At 51.8% G+C, this 15,269-nt stretch overlaps 1 protein-coding gene across 6 annotated transcripts in view; it reads right to left on the bottom strand.

Annotated features, from left to right (window-relative positions):
- Positions 1–13,030, bottom strand: part of Sema4d (semaphorin 4D) — a 99,991-nt gene extending 86,961 nt beyond the window's left edge. For 5 of the 6 annotated variants that reach the window (XR_001229509.2, XM_026778082.1, XM_026778083.1 and 2 more), the window contains exon 1: positions 12,829–13,029. The gene's annotated coding sequence lies outside the window, so the exon portion shown is untranslated. Of the gene's footprint in view, positions 1–12,828 lie in introns of all 6 variants that reach the window. The other variant, XM_013355207.2, reaches the window with a different exon arrangement.
- Positions 13,031–15,269: the final 2,239 nt, after the last annotated feature.

Below are 15,269 nucleotides of genomic sequence, written 5' to 3'. Positions count from 1 at the left end.
CGGGCAGCCACCCAAGCTGAGCAATGCCTAAAAAGCAAAACGCACCAAGAAAAAGTCAAGGAGGTAGCAGATTGGATAGACACCCCCATCAAGAGCCAACAGATGCGGGGTGCATGCAACACAGGAGCCCGTGGCTCTCCGAGGACTGGATGCAGCTGCCCAGCATGGCACAGAACACGCACATCTACAGCATAGCAGTGAGCAAAGAGAGCAGAAACGACTACACTTTGACCAGAGGGTTGGCCGGGGATGTGTGTGTGTGCACGCGTGCATCCGGAGCACACGCTCATGCCTGAGAACGGTAGCAAAAGGGGAAAAATGTCAGAAAAGCAAGCTGTTAATGGCAAGGACCCAGATCGGGGAGGAAACTCTTTGCTTTCTTTCTCCCTTTTCGAAACAATAAAAAGGCCATTAAAATAAAGGAAAAGTGAGTCAGCACCCCTGGCTTCCTGTTCACACTGGCAATTCCACGAGGACTTCTGCAGAGACCCCCTCGACGGCGAGAGGAGCTGACCCAGCAGACAGAAGACTCCCTTCCTGTTTCCCCCAACTTCGAGGCTCCGCCATTCTTTTGTTTCCACAGTTTCCCACTCGTGCAAGAGGAGCTGTGGTTTCCATTTTCCTGCAGATAAAGCTCCACTGGAAGGAATCCCAGGGTGGGTGACTGCCCGCCAGCGCCTGTGCCAAGCCCCTGTCCCCACCTCCCAGGTCACTCACCTTACATCCAGTCCCAGCGAGTGAGCCACTCGCCTTTTCTCCTGCTGCAGGAGGAGGACAGGCTCACCGCGCCACATGGGTGTGACTTTACTTGTCCAAAGGGTCTTTGCAGATGCTCCTCAGTTTGCAAAGATCTTAAATGGTCTCTTAGGGCCAGACAAGTATCCTTATTATACACAAAAAGAGACAGAGCAGAGGTGGCCACGTGACAAGGAACAGACTGCAGTGACTTACTCATCAGCCAGTGCTGTCTGAGGCCACACGACAATGGCACACAGGACACCTGGCTGCCCTGCTCACACCTTGCCCTTGCCTGCCGAACTAGGAAAAGCAAAAACCAATATTACAACCCTTCAGCTGGGATATTCTGTCACAATGGTCACAAGAGACTCTTAACGGAAAGAGCACACGGCCTTTGAGGTCAGTGTCCAGAGAGGTCCCAGTACACAGGCCAAAACAACATGCAGCATGATGCAAAATTAGTCACTTTCCCCGCAGCCTGTGGAGGGTCTTCCGTGTGTTCACACCCCATGCACCCACCCAGCCTCGGCATCACAGCACCTGCCACCCACCGTGACACCTTTTCCTCTCCCTGGGGAGCCGCTGCCTCTACTTTGATCTCAGTCACGAAGGCTCCTTTTGCACCTCCATCCCACGCCACCACACTGGCCACTGTGTGAAAGAGCAGAAACTGCTCCAGAATCAAGAACCCTGAAGTGAGATGGTCACAGTGCTGTCAGCTTGACCAGACAGAGAAGACAGACCTCTGGGCATGACGGTGGGGGATGTCTGGATTACATTAACTGAGGTAGGAAAGACCACCTCTATGGGGATGGCGGGGGGGGGGGAAGGGGGGAGGGCATTCCCTGCACTGTATAAGAGGGAGGCAATGAGTGAAGCCACGGTCAAGCAGTTGTCACTCCCTGTTCTGACTCGGGATACGGTGTGACCAGCTGCCTGAAGCTCTCCCGCCTTGACTTTCAAATCGCCATAATGAACTATACCTTGATCTGTGAGCTAAAATAAACCCATTCTCTTTTAAGTTGCTTTTGCTGGAGCATTTTAACCCAACAGGAAGAGACTAAGATACCGGGCAAGGTCAGGCCAGAGATGGACGTTAAGTGGCAGCAGCTGTGCCTTGTGGTCACCCTCACCGACTGAAAAGGTCTTTCCCTAGGGGAGAGGACTACAAAGACTCGTGAAGCTCAAAACTCAAGGTGGATGAGGAGAGAAAACTGAGGCTGACTCGGGCTTACACACACACACACACACACACACACAAACACACACATGCAGACATGCAAACGCACGCACACACGCGTGCACGTTTGGGGCTTGCTTCAAGTTTGAGATAGTATTTCTACTGTGAAGCACTGCATGTCCTTAATGAGATTATCTTGCGGATGGAACCAAGTTGGAACCACATCTTAACACAAAACCGCACTCTAAGCACACAGCCTGAGGGTGACTTCCACAACACAGCTGAACCCCATCACATCTTTGGGTTTTACACTCTGTGGAATGTTCTGCCTGTGCTGTCATGCTGACACTAAGTTTCAGAAGTTGGGGTACTTTAGATTTTGGGGTTAGGGGTCCCAACTTATATGAGATAGCAAGGTGAGAGAAAGCTCTCTGTGTACTCAGCTAAACGACACAGACAGACAGATGCCCCGCGGACACATTTGGGACCAACACCACAGGATCTGAAATACACAGTAAGGCACGGTGACACACACTGGTGATCCCAGCGCTCTGGAGGCAGAAACAGGAGACTCTGCATTCAAAGCTAGTTTGGATTACACAGGAAGGCCTACCCTCCAAAACTGTATATAGTGATGCTAGCCCAAACGAACCCAGCTATTAGAAGGGTCCAGGAGCTGGCAGTACTCACCTGGGATCTGATTACCTCACATCAGGCTGTGTTCGTGCACAGCAATATTGGCCCAGTGATAGTGGCTGCACTCTGGGAGTAAATCCTACAAACATCTGGGTGTAGAGGAGGAGATGGGACGATGAGCAGAGGGTGAGGCAGACAACAGCAAGAGTTTCCACTTCCTACTGCTGTCCTGTTCCTTTTTTTCCTAAGATTTGATTTTTAGTTTTTAATTAATTATGTGTATTGTGTGAGTACGTGCACATCAAGTGTGGGTGTCTTCCAAGGAGTTGGAGTTACAAGCTGGAGTTACAGGTGGGTGTGAGCCACCCAGTGTGGGGTGTAAGGAACAGAACTCTGGTCCTTGGCAAGAGCAGCAAGGGGCTCTCTCTTGCCTGGTGAGACGGGACAGGAAGCAGGACAGGCATCACTCTGATACAGATTTAGGGGCTCGTAAAGCTACAAGAACCTAAAGGTTCAGTGGCAACTTCATCATGCTTGAGGAATCAGCAAGAATCACGTGACCCCTCCCAGGTCAGGGACCACATCTCCCGTGAGTTTGACAGTCACAGTGATCAGCAAGCATCACTGCTTGCAGGCGATCTGTGCCTGGTGCTTGCCGTTCCCCTGGGACAAGTATACAAAGGAGAACTGAGGACTGGCCACACCCAGTGACTCTGCAGGCAGAGGACAACCACAGGGCCAAGGTCTTGACCATGAAATTTGCCCCCCCACAGCAGCTCTGAACAAGCAGTTTCTTTTACGTGGCAAACTGCAAAGGGGCTGGAGAGACGGCTCTCTTGGTAAAGGCCTTGAAGCCCAAGCCTGAGGACCTAGTTCAGCTCCCAGAAGCCATGTGAAAAGCCAGATGCAAGAGCAAACGCCTGTCACCCCTCTGCCCCTGAAAGACCTGATCCCCAGCATCGCTGCTCACCTGTGACGCGGTTCCCCCTCCACTCAGGACCCACGGTAAAAGCCACTACGAAATGCCTTGTATGGCAGCAGTCATGCCCGGTGTCCTGGAGCAACAGAGAAGTCCTCAGTCCACTGCAGGAGTGAGGGTGACACCAGGGAGCACAGCCCCCAGGCTGGAGAACGGAGAACCTCTCTCCAGCTTTAGCAGCTATAACGTAAGTGTGACAAAATGCTTCAGAAGAGTCTTCCAGACACAAGACCGAGGCAGAAATAACCTGGTGATATCAGCATTTACTCTGGAGACGGAAAGAGAATTTCTGTTGGCTCCCCCTGAAACAGGGGAGCGCATACACCCAAGTCCTCTGTGCCCCAACATTTTCGTGTGCGTGTGTGTGTGTGTGTGTGTGTGTGTGTGTGTGCTTGCGAGGGCGTGCGCGCGTGTGTGCATGCGCCAGGGCAGAGAGGGGGCTTAAAGGTCAACCTTGGGTGTCATTCCTCAGTCTCCATCCATCTTTTAATGATAAATTTATACTACAACTTATTTATGTTTCACCGTGTAGAAGTGAGAGGATGGATATCTTTTGGAAGTTGGTTCTCTCCTTCCATCATGTGGATCCTAGGGATGGAATTCGGGACTTGGTAGTAAGTACTTTACCTGCTGAGCCATCTCAACGACCAGATTGTTCAGACTGTTTCTTGAAACAAAGCATCTCCCTGGGACCAGGGCCTTTTCTATCAGGCTAAGCTGGCTGGCTAGCAAGCCCCAGGGCCACCTGCAGCCACACCTCCTCCAGGGAATTTTTTTTTTTTTAACGTAGGTTCTGGGGATCAAACTCAAGTCTTTCTGCTAACTGAGCTATCTCCCCAGCCTGAGTCCCTATCATTTTCACAGTGAGAAGTCTGTGCCACGCCTCCCAAGCTCTGGGCAGAAATGACTCTGCTCATTTTACACGACAGTTTCTTCCGGCTGAAATCCAATCCATGCCCGCCAGCTCACGGAGTCACGAGTGGTTGCTTGTATATAAATGGGAATCTGTGGCTCCCCACTGGCTCTTCCGAGATGGATATCTACTTTAAAGATTGGCTCTAACCACCTCCCTGGTTGGGCCCAGCTGGGGGAAAGCAAGCCAGCCTCACAGCACCCTGGGGATGGATGATCTTTTCCTTGCCAGACACGACAGACAAAGCTAGGGGCTCACGGGGCAGCAGGAGGGAGTTGGTGATTTCTCCAGATTCCGCACTTGAAACCCAAGCCGCTGGCTGCCCTGGGTTTTCAAACACAAGAAGAGATCCGATTCCGCCTGCTTTGCTGTGACCCAGTTTCTGGAGTGCGGTCCAAGCCCAAGTCTGCAAAGCTCAGACACTGCTGGAGGCTCCGGGTGTCTGAGGCACCTGAGAGCCCAAAGATGAGGCAGACATGGAGAAAACGAGGATGAAGGAGCTTGATTGGCCATGGTTACTGGAGAAATCAGAGAACTGTACCCAGTGTACGCATGCTGAGAGCAGTGGACCCAGAGTATACATGCTGACTCTATGCAGAACCTGCCCGCAAGTCCCGTGAAGGCAATGTTTTTCAACACTGGGTGAAAACATTTTTTTTTTTAATAAAATGTAACTGAGAGGGCTGGGGAGATGTTTGGGAAAGTGTTTACCTTGTGAACACAAACAACGGAGTTCAGCCCCCAGAGTCCATGTAAAAAGCTGGGCATGGCAAGTGCTTATAAACCCAGCCCTGGGGAGGTGGAACCAGATGGACCCCTCAGGCTTGCTGGCTGTCAACCTGGTCTAAATTGGCATGGCCCATGGTCAGCAAGAGACCCTGTCTCAAAACAAAGGTGTCTGGCAACTACACATGGATGTTTGCACACAGGGCCTCAAATCACACGTCCCAGCCAAAATCTCAGTTTCTCTACTTCTTGGCTGAGAGACACCCCCCCCCCAAGAGTAAGTTTCCTATGGTGTCTGTTTCCAATGCCTTCAGCTGTAAAGGGTGCAAGAGGTGAGTTGGGGACCCCATATAATGGGCCAAAAAAGCATGGGATGTGTTACTCACAAAAGCCACCATGAACCACAGGATTATTCTTGCATTGATCCCACCTTTACAAGTCAATGCTAGGAAGCACAAAAAAAAAAAAACCTATTTATTTATTTCTGTGTGTTTGTGTGTGTCTGCGTGTGTCTTTATATCTGTGTGTATGTGTCTGCGTGTCTGTATATCTCTGTATGCATGTGTCTCTGTGTGTCTGCCAGTGTCTGTATATCTCTGTCTGTATGTATCTGTATGTGTCTGTGTGTATGTGTCTGTGTGTATCTGTATATCTCTGTGTATATGTGTGTCTGTGTATGTCTGTGTGTATCTGTATATCTGTGTGTGTGTCTGCATGTGTATATATGTCTATGTATGTGTGTCTGCGTATGTCTGTGTATATCTGTATATCTCTGTGTATATGTGTCTGTGTATCTGTATATCTCTGTGTGTATGTGTATGGGTCTGCATGTGTATGTATGTCTATGTCTGTGTGTGTATGTGTGTCTGCGTATGTCTGTGTGTATCTATATATCTGTGTGTGTCTGTGTGTTATCTGTATATCTCTGAGTGTATGTGTCTGTGTATGTTTCTGCATGTGTACGTGTGTCTGTGTGTGTTTGTGTCTGTGTGCGCGTGCTATGGTGAACATGTGGAGGTCAAGGAAGAGCAGGAGTCAATTCTCCTTCCCCCTTGGGTTCCAGGGATGGAACTCGGGTCATCGAGCTTGCATGGCAAGTGCTTTTACTCAGTGAGCCATCCCGCTGGTCCTTTTTACTGATAGGCCTAGTCAGTGCTAAGGTCAGTGCAGGAGTGACGAAAGACAGATTGCACACCACAAACTGTCAGTTATGCTCACCTGACACCCTGGGAAAAAAACCCTGGCTGCCAACACTCGTGTGATCTGACTTCAAAGATGCCCAAGACAGCTTATGGAATTCTGGAACTCAGGCGATGACTCCATGACAGGCTATTTTGGTTAGGGTTTCTTCTGCCGTGAAGAGACACCATGACCACATAGTTCTTTATGAAGAAAAACATTCAATTGGGGTGGTTTACAGTTTCAGAAGTTTAGTCTGTTCTCATCATGGTGGGACACGGCAGCGTGCAGGCAGACATGGTGCTGGAGGGGCTAGAGTCCTACATCTTGATCCATGGGCAACAGGAAGTGAACTGTATGCCACACTCAGTGTAGCTTGAGCAAAGGAAACCTCAAGTCCGCTTCCACAGTGACACATTTCCTCCAACCTTCTAATAGTGCCACTCCCTTTGGGGGCCATTTTCTTTCCAACCACACAGGAGCATTTATGGAAATTTCCAGGATGGAACATTTTACGGGGTGGACTGTACTGTACTGTGTTTACCATAATAAATCAAACTATCAGAACCCAACCTAGCAGAAACAGACCATCTTAAAAGTTTTAGTAAGAAATCAATTTCATAATTAAAAGCCTCACCAAGAAGAAAACCTCAGGCTCTGATGGCCTCACTAATAAATCTAAACTTTGAAGAAAAAAATTGATATTGTAGTCCACAAAAACATTTGCCCCATGAAGAGTGCTACAAATCCTAAACCAAGCAATATAGAACTCTCTCTTTAACTGTGGCTTACCACAATTTCAGTTACCCACCTTCAACCAGAGTCTATAAATACTAAATGGAAAATTCCAGAACAAATGACTCATCAAGGTTATACTGTATGCTGTTCTGGCTGATCGGGCAGGGGCACATCCCTTTGTCCAGTGTATCCACACCGTATACACTACCCTCCTTATAGACACTTTGTAGTACCTGAGCTGTCAATCAACTATTCCAATTCCCAGTGCTCTCATTCAGGAATGGGCCTCAGCAGCAGTGGTGTGTCCAAGCTCACAGCAATCTCCCTGCCTCCATGTTTTTCTTTGGTTTTGTTTTGTTTTTGTTTTTTGAGACAGTCCTACTTGTCCCATCCTAGAACTCACTCTGTAGATGAGGCTGGCCTAGAACTCACAGAGAGCTGCCTGACTCTGCCTCTTGGGTGCTGGGATTAAGGCATGCACCACCTCCAGGCTTAAAAGGATCTTGAAATACATTCACAATATCACACAACTATCATCAACTATTATGTGTTTATTACCTCCAAAGGAAAGCTTCAGACGGGATGTAGTCAAAGTGCTTGCCTAGCATGAACAGGGGAGTGGAGGGGAGTCAATTCACAGCACTTAAAAAAACAAAAGAAAACTAGAAGCCCCAAACATCAGGCACTTACTTCCACTCCCCAGCCCGGGGGACTGATGCTGTGTTTCTGATCCTATGACTCGGCCTGTACTGACATTTTATAAACAAGAATCGTGACTCACACTGTCTTAACTATGCCTACTTTCACTTAGAGTGCTTCAAGGTTCAACTCAATTACAACACACAGAGGTGGTCCAATCTCTCCATGTGTGCACACACCACATCTGGCTTACCCACTTCATCCACAGAGGGACAGGTGGGCTGTTTCCACCTCTAGCATCTTGGGAACAATGCTATAAACTGTGCGCAGTTTTTGCTTAGTCCCTATTTCCAATTGTGATCCAAGTGGAATTGCTGGATCACAGGGAGTCTGGTTCTGTGTTTAACTTTCCAAAGACCTCCATACTGCTTTCTCAGACAGCAGCACCATCTTACCCACGACCAACCATGTCCCAGGGTCTCACTTTTTCCGCGTCCTTACCAACAGTTGCTATCTGCTAACCCCTTTGATCAAAGCCACCCCAGGGCAGTGTGAGGTGGACTGTGGTCTTGGCTTGTATCTTCCTCTGACTAATGACGCCAGGTGTCTTTCCATGTGCTTCTGCCATCTGTGAGTGGGATCAAGCAATGCCATCTTGGGGCTTGTGCTTTGCTGGTTATCAGCCCTTCCACTGTGAAGTCTTAGCCCCTAACTTTTCAAGAGGAAACAAGCCAAACATCCACCAAGAGATGAGCAGACCAACCACAGGACAACTGGCCAGTGAAGCGCTCTTCAGCAAGAATCATGCATGGATCTCAGAGCCACAGTGCAGAGTTAAATTAGAGACACATCGAGTACAACAGGGCAGCTCTTCCTGCACCTTTTTCTTTCTGAAGGCTTGGTTATCCAGTCAATCACAGTCCAAAAGTACTGAATGGAAAGTTCCAGAAATAAATAATTCATAAGGCTTAAATTACAATTCTAAGCATCCCAAAGAACTGTCACTACCAATTCCACCCCACTGGTGCAGTCTGCCTTCCTTTTCTCCAGAGCATCCACACGGCGTTTCCTCCTTGCCTCCTGGATACTTAACAGCATCAGTTACCAGATCGACTCCACACCACAGGCCTGCTCAGCTCCCCCTCACTTCAGTTAAAAAAAAAAAAAAAATGGCCCCAAGAGGCAGAGCAATGACGCTGGCAATGCAAAGGGTCCACAGAAAAGATGGAAGAAGCTTCCACCTGACAAGTGTTCATTCACGGTTGCACTACAAGTTTGCACACATGCTCACACTTTCACGGCACACACCCGCACGCATACTCTTACACCCTCACATTTCACTTACCCTCCACACACACACCCTTCACAGGCTTCCACTTTGACCCTATCAACCTGCTATCCTAACACACATATCACAGACTTCCACGCTGACTCTGCCACTCACTCGCGCATTGGTACATTCGTGCACGCGGGCAGGCCCCACCCTCACACTCCCTCTATCCACAGCTTCCCGCCTGCACTTAGGACTGTGTCCCCTAGTTGAGGGCAGCGGTCCATGAGATGCTGCACCATTACGGATGCGACATATGGGAAGCATCCTCAAAGACACACATGTGCTGTTTGTATACACATAGGAGAAAACTTCCGTGCGTAAGTGCCTACTTGTGTAAACAGGATCGTTTGATGCACTGCACTGAAGGCTGAAGTTTCAAGTAAACCCTTGAGCAGCTTCTTCACACAAGCAATCAACACGGCCCTCGGCGACTATTAACGTCTAATTATGGAGGCCAGAATAGGGTAGTGAGCCCAGGACCCTCACCCAGACCCTAATCTGTCCCCAGCAGACACTGTAACTCCTCCCCTGCCCTGAGGCAGATCCCAAGCACCCTTTAGTGTCCTGTGCTCTCATGGTAATAACCACACTGTGGTCATAAAGATGGCCCCCATACCACTGTCACTCAGAAAATGTTTGTCTCACCGCCTAGCTCTGACAGGGACTCCTGTGAGAGGCTTTGGGGGGCCTGAAATCTCCAAGTGCCCCCTAGAAGCCATTCAGAGGAGAAGTGCGATCAGGGTTCACATGGGTAGTATATGAGAGTTTAGCCCAAATGACAGGAACCTAAAATAGGGTGGGGCTGCTGACCAAGCCAGGGTCAGCAACAGATGTGCAATGGTGCAGCACAGGTAAGTGCGAAGTGACTCAGGGAGAGGCACAGCTGCAAAGCAAGCTCCCAAGAGCAAACCAGCCATGGGCTCTTCCCAAAAAGCTCCGTCCTTGGTGTCTGCTCTGGGGAGGACCAGCAGCTCACCCCATAACAGACCAGGTTATCTCCTAACAGACTGCCACTTCTTTCTACATCTCCTCCGGGCAAGAGAGTTACACTGAGGTCTAGCAAACCTCTCTCCCTTGCCTGACCTGCCTAGCTTTGGGCCACACCCTGAGTCACCCAGGGACAGCCACGTCTTCAGCTAGGATGGCAGAGACAGGCTGCCCAGACTGCAGCTGCCAAGCTCAGGATGGCTCTTAGCCAAGGGAACAAAAGGGACCCTCCCCTCAGCCTCAGCCAATCTCACCAGTACCTCTACCATCTAGTGGTCCTTCTGGAATTGTCACCGTCAGAGAGAAATAGACGGTGTGGTGGCCCACACCTGTAACCCCAGCACTCAGGAGGCTGAAAAGGGAGTCCAGGCCACAGACCAACCTGGGATACACAGTGAGACCCTAAGCAGGAGGGAGGCAGGAAGGGAGGAAGCAAGGGAGGGGGAACTGCCCCCTGCTGGCAACTGCTAACAGCTGCTTTTCCCCAAGACCACCTTGGGCAGTCAGCATGTTAATGCTAAGGCTCCCTGGGAGCTGGGAGACAAGGGGACAGGGAGCCTGAAGGAAGCAGAGGGGGCACCGTTTCCAAGTCCTCCGAACCCAGCAAATTCTAAACACATGGGAGCAGTTTGTTTTAAAGGACAACAATCAAGAAGCAAACTGCAAATTCCCTTCTAAGACACTGCACAGTTAACTCAGGTATAACGGAGATGCCCAGGAGTAGGTAACGAAGGTCCCAGGCCAAGAGCACTGGCTCCAGGCTCACCTCATATAACAAAAGAATCAAGATAAAAGAAACTGGGTCCCCAGCCCTCCCAGGGCAGGCTCCTTCCAGAAGCACCTCACATGGCTTGAGAAAACCATTGATCTCTGAGATGCATTATTGATTGGGCTGTCCATTAGCACACATTCCCACAGCACTGACCTGTGCCACACACCAACCATGCCTGGGGTGCGGTAGGTCTCTTTGGACACCATCCATAAAGAGAAACCTATAGAGGAGCAACTGTCTACAAGTGGATGATGTCACCCGAAACACTGCCCTGGTCCCAGACCCACCGGACCCCTGAGGCAGCATGGTCCATGTACCTCCACCCGCAGTCCAGGACAGGCTATCACTTGACTCCAGCCACCAGGGAGGAGTTTGTAAGGCAGGCTATGTGACAGTCAGGAGTCTCTGGAGTCCATAGACAGAGGGACGTCGTGGCTCCATTTCAGAGGACAGACAGACTGAAGCAAGCCCATTACAGGAAGACAGCCTCTGACTCTTGCCCTGGATCCGGGTCTCACAACATCATGCAAGAAAGGGATCTTGGGCCAAGTTGCAATTGGTACAGGCAGCATGCTTTTGTTTCTTTGTTTTACTTGCTGTGTCGACCAGCCAGACACCTGAGTCTTAAGGTCTGGAAGGACAGTCCTTGCCCATACAAGCATCGTTCATCATTCTATACTTCTTACTTCTCTACGGATGACCGTTCTGACATGATGTGCACAGACAGCAACGGTCAAAGTGACAATCAGGCCATTATTGTCACTACGGGGATCTTCCCCCACCACTGCCCAAGGCTGCCTGCTTCTGGGACATTGTAAACATTCCCAAATAACCCTGCCTAGGCAGCCAGGAGACAAGTTGGACGCCAGGGGCACAGATGATGTGACAGGCCGCTGGTGTCACTTCACCCCCCCTGGGAAAGAAACTTCCGTTGGGTAGCGCCTGGTAGACCTACAGCAGGGTCAGATGGCTGGCCACAGGCCCCGGTCCAGTGAGAGGCTGGCCACCCACAGGCCTGGGCTGTGCTCAAAACAGTGAGGTTTTCAAAACAAAAGCAGCGCAAGTTCATGTGGCAAACGCCCCAGAACGTAGGGACAGGCCTTTCCACCACATGCTTCATTTGAAGCAAGACTCCCGGTTCGCCCACAGAGAGACGAAACCGAATAAATAAAAAGGACAGCTACGTGCTCGGCTCTGTTTTTCACGCCATGACTGGCAGAGCCCCAACCGAACCAGCCCCCTGCGAATCACCGGGCGCCAGCAACAGGTGCAGCCCAAGCTAAAGCTGGTGGTGCCGGGCGGTTCTAGAATAACGCAGCCCGAATCTTCCAGGAAGCCAGAGCCTTGCAGCGCCCACTGCCCGGTGGTGGCGACCCTACAGCGGCAGCCCTGTGAGCCGCACCTGTCTGAGTGCACCGCGCCACATCCGGTGCACCCAAGCCAAGGCCTGGGAGACCGAAATAGAAGCCGGTTAGGCCGGGGCTGGCAGCCCGGCTAGGGGTACCGGGCCTGACGTGGCTGGCAGGCGCGGCCCAAAGGGGCAAGCACCCGGGGGTCCCAGCGCGTAGGGCCTGGCCAGGCCAAGTCGCGATTGGCTGCGCGTCCAGCGTCCCTGCTCCAGAGCAGCCACCTGCCTGCCAGGGCCCGGCGGGAGCCAGGGAGAGGAGGCCGGGGAGGGATCCGGGCTGGGATGAGACTGCAGAGAGGGTCTGGGGGACGCGGCGGAAATGGAGAGGGGCTCTGAGGGATCCGGATGGGAAACAGAGGGGATCCGGAGGATCCGGGTGCGAATGCAGAGGGAGTCTGGCGGCATCCAGGTGGGAATGCAGACCGGGTCTGTGCGGTGTGGGAGGCTCTGGGGAGGAAGCTCGGAGGGTTCCTGGGGGCCCCGCGAGAACGCAGGAGGGGTTCTAACTGGGTTCCCTCGGTTTCTCGCGAGGGGCTCCCAGCGCCCTGCGCACCTGCCCAGCCCCGTGCGCGCTCCTCCCGCGCCGGCCCAGTGGCTTACCTGAAGCGCGCGTCCGACCCGCGGCGGCTCTCGGCGGGGCTCGGCCGAGCAGCTCCGCACCAAGAATGGCGGCAGCGATGGTGGCAGCAACGACAGAGGCAAACGGCAAGGGGAGGTTGCGGCGGGAAGGCCGGGCAGCGCGGAGATGCTGCAGCACGCGAGGGCGCGGAAGCCGGCGTGGGGACCGAGGGCGCGGGGCGAGCGTGTAGGCCCCACCCCCTCTCCCTCCCTTCCCGCCTCCTCCCCTCCCCCTCCCGTCTCTTCCCTCCTCTCGCCCCTCCCCCTTCCTCCTCCTCCCTCCTCTCACCCCCAACCTCTCTCCCTCCCTCCTTGCCCTCTCGCGCTCCGCCCCTGTTTTTCACCTTCCCCACTCTCTCTCCTGCCCCCCTTCTCCCTTCCCTCCCTCCCTTCCTTTCCTTTCCCATCCACCTTCCACCACCTCTTCTTCTTCCCCCCCCCAACACCCTCTTCCTCCTTTTCCTCTCTATCTCTTTTCCTTCCACCCCCTCACCTCGCCCCATTCCCAGTCCTGGAGGTCCTGGTCCAGAGGCTTTTTCCTACCTTAGCCCGGTCCCTTGAAAAAAAAAAAAAAGAGATTCCCAGCAAAGGAGACTTTTCCTTCCTTTCAGTCTCTTAATGATCCTGTTTGTCCTTCTAGGTCCCCAAAGTCTCCTGCACCTCAGACTCTGGCTCCACCAGGGTTGGCCCCAGAGATCCTGGGCTCTTGACTCTGTGATCTATGGCAGACCCTTTGGGGTTCTCAGTGCAAGGTACCATTCCTCCTGTGGTACCTTGACTTCGCTAAAGGTTTCTCAGCTTCCTGTGGATGAAAGGGTTCCTGTATGTAGCTCCCAGTGAAATGCATTTCTCACTAATTCTGGGCCTCCTGTAGTTGGTACAGAGGCTAGGGACATAACTAGATCCTCAACCTGTTTGCTGAGATTGATACTCCAGAAGCTGCATTAAGAAGCTCCAAACAGTGGTGCTCTCTTGTGATCCCAGTGCTGAGGCAGAGAACACTGGGGGACCTCTGGATGGAGCTTGCTGCCCAGAGTGCCTGTCTCACCTACTTCAGCCTGTCCCAGATTCCAGTAAGAGATCCTGTTCCCTAAAACAAAGTGGACAACACCTGAGGAGCAACAGCAAGTTTTGATCCCATGACACTCCCGCGTGCGCGCACGCGCGCACGCGCACACACACACACACACACACACACACACACACACACACTGTATACACAGGCTATGTCCTTTTCTACCTGTGAAAGTTGTTCAAACAGTAACAGGCCAAGGTGGGAAAGTCCTGTTCAGAGACACAGTCCCCCCCAAAATGATACCCAGTTCCTAAATGAACCCGTCCTAGGTACTCCAGAAAGGAGTCAGGACCAGTCTCCACCTCAGGGTCATGGCTTCCTGAATTATAACATGGGATTGGGACTGTTGGGATGGTGGGAGCTGACAGCAATCAAAGTCAACACCCCTAAGGTTAGGTCTGAGTGAGGGTCAGGAAGCTCCTCTGGGATCAGTCTACCTGTCTGTGCCTGGCTAACTAGAGCAGAACAGACCCACTAAAGGTGAAGTCAGTAGAACCAACCAGGGCAGTGTGGGTTGTCTTTGCTGTAGGGGTCATGACTTGCATTGGGCCTGGAATCTGACAAAACTCAATTTGATTCTTGGTTCCTTTGCTTCCAAGTTGACCTTGGGCCCCCATTCTCTGCTGCTCCTTGAGAGAAACAGGCGAGCAGCCTTGGGGGATGCTGCAGGAACATGGCCAGAGAACAGTGGGCAAGGCTTATAGAGTTCATGTGACTATGACATGGAAGAAGGAAGGAGGAGGCTTCTCCAGTTGCTTCCTGTTCTGAGTGTTGGTGCACCCCTGTCTTTGTTCTGACTGAATCACAGCACAGCAGGAACAGGTTAGTCCAAGGCCTATTTAACAGCATCCTGTATCCCAGGAAGGAAGATGCTCATAGAATGTCAATGCCTACGTAAATGCAAGTGCTACAGAGATGGAAGGGACTCTCTTTTGTCCTTTACAGATGCGCAGCTAGAATGTAGCTCCCTTGCTTGGTAGCCAGCAGCATCTTAGGGGTAGAGGTGAGGGCAGGCGACACACTAGAAACCTCCAGCTTGGAAAATTACTGTGTGCAGCCCAAGCAGTGGGATCCACAGAGCTGCAAATTGCCTAGAGAAGGAGGACCCTGCAGGATCACGAACAGAAAATCTGGATACCGGGGTGCAAATTACATGAGACAGTGGCTTGGTGACCCCTGAGAGAGGTTCTGAGGGGTCTCTGAGTTGACTGCCCCCATGGGAACCTGCCCTCAGACACACTGTCTGGGCAGGAGGGGACCTGCTAGAGGGCACTGCAGCTGGAGGAGAGAGGGCAGCGTGGAGCTCAGCAGAGACCATGCTGTAGCTGTCGTGGAGTCCACAGCTCTA

The sequence above is a fragment of the Microtus ochrogaster genome, unplaced genomic scaffold (genome assembly GCF_000317375.1).
Source record: "Microtus ochrogaster isolate Prairie Vole_2 unplaced genomic scaffold, MicOch1.0 UNK104, whole genome shotgun sequence".
Taxonomy (NCBI): Eukaryota; Metazoa; Chordata; class Mammalia; order Rodentia; family Cricetidae; genus Microtus; species Microtus ochrogaster.
Note: the sequence above shows the minus strand (reverse complement) of the source record. Positions and strands in the feature narration are given on the sequence as shown.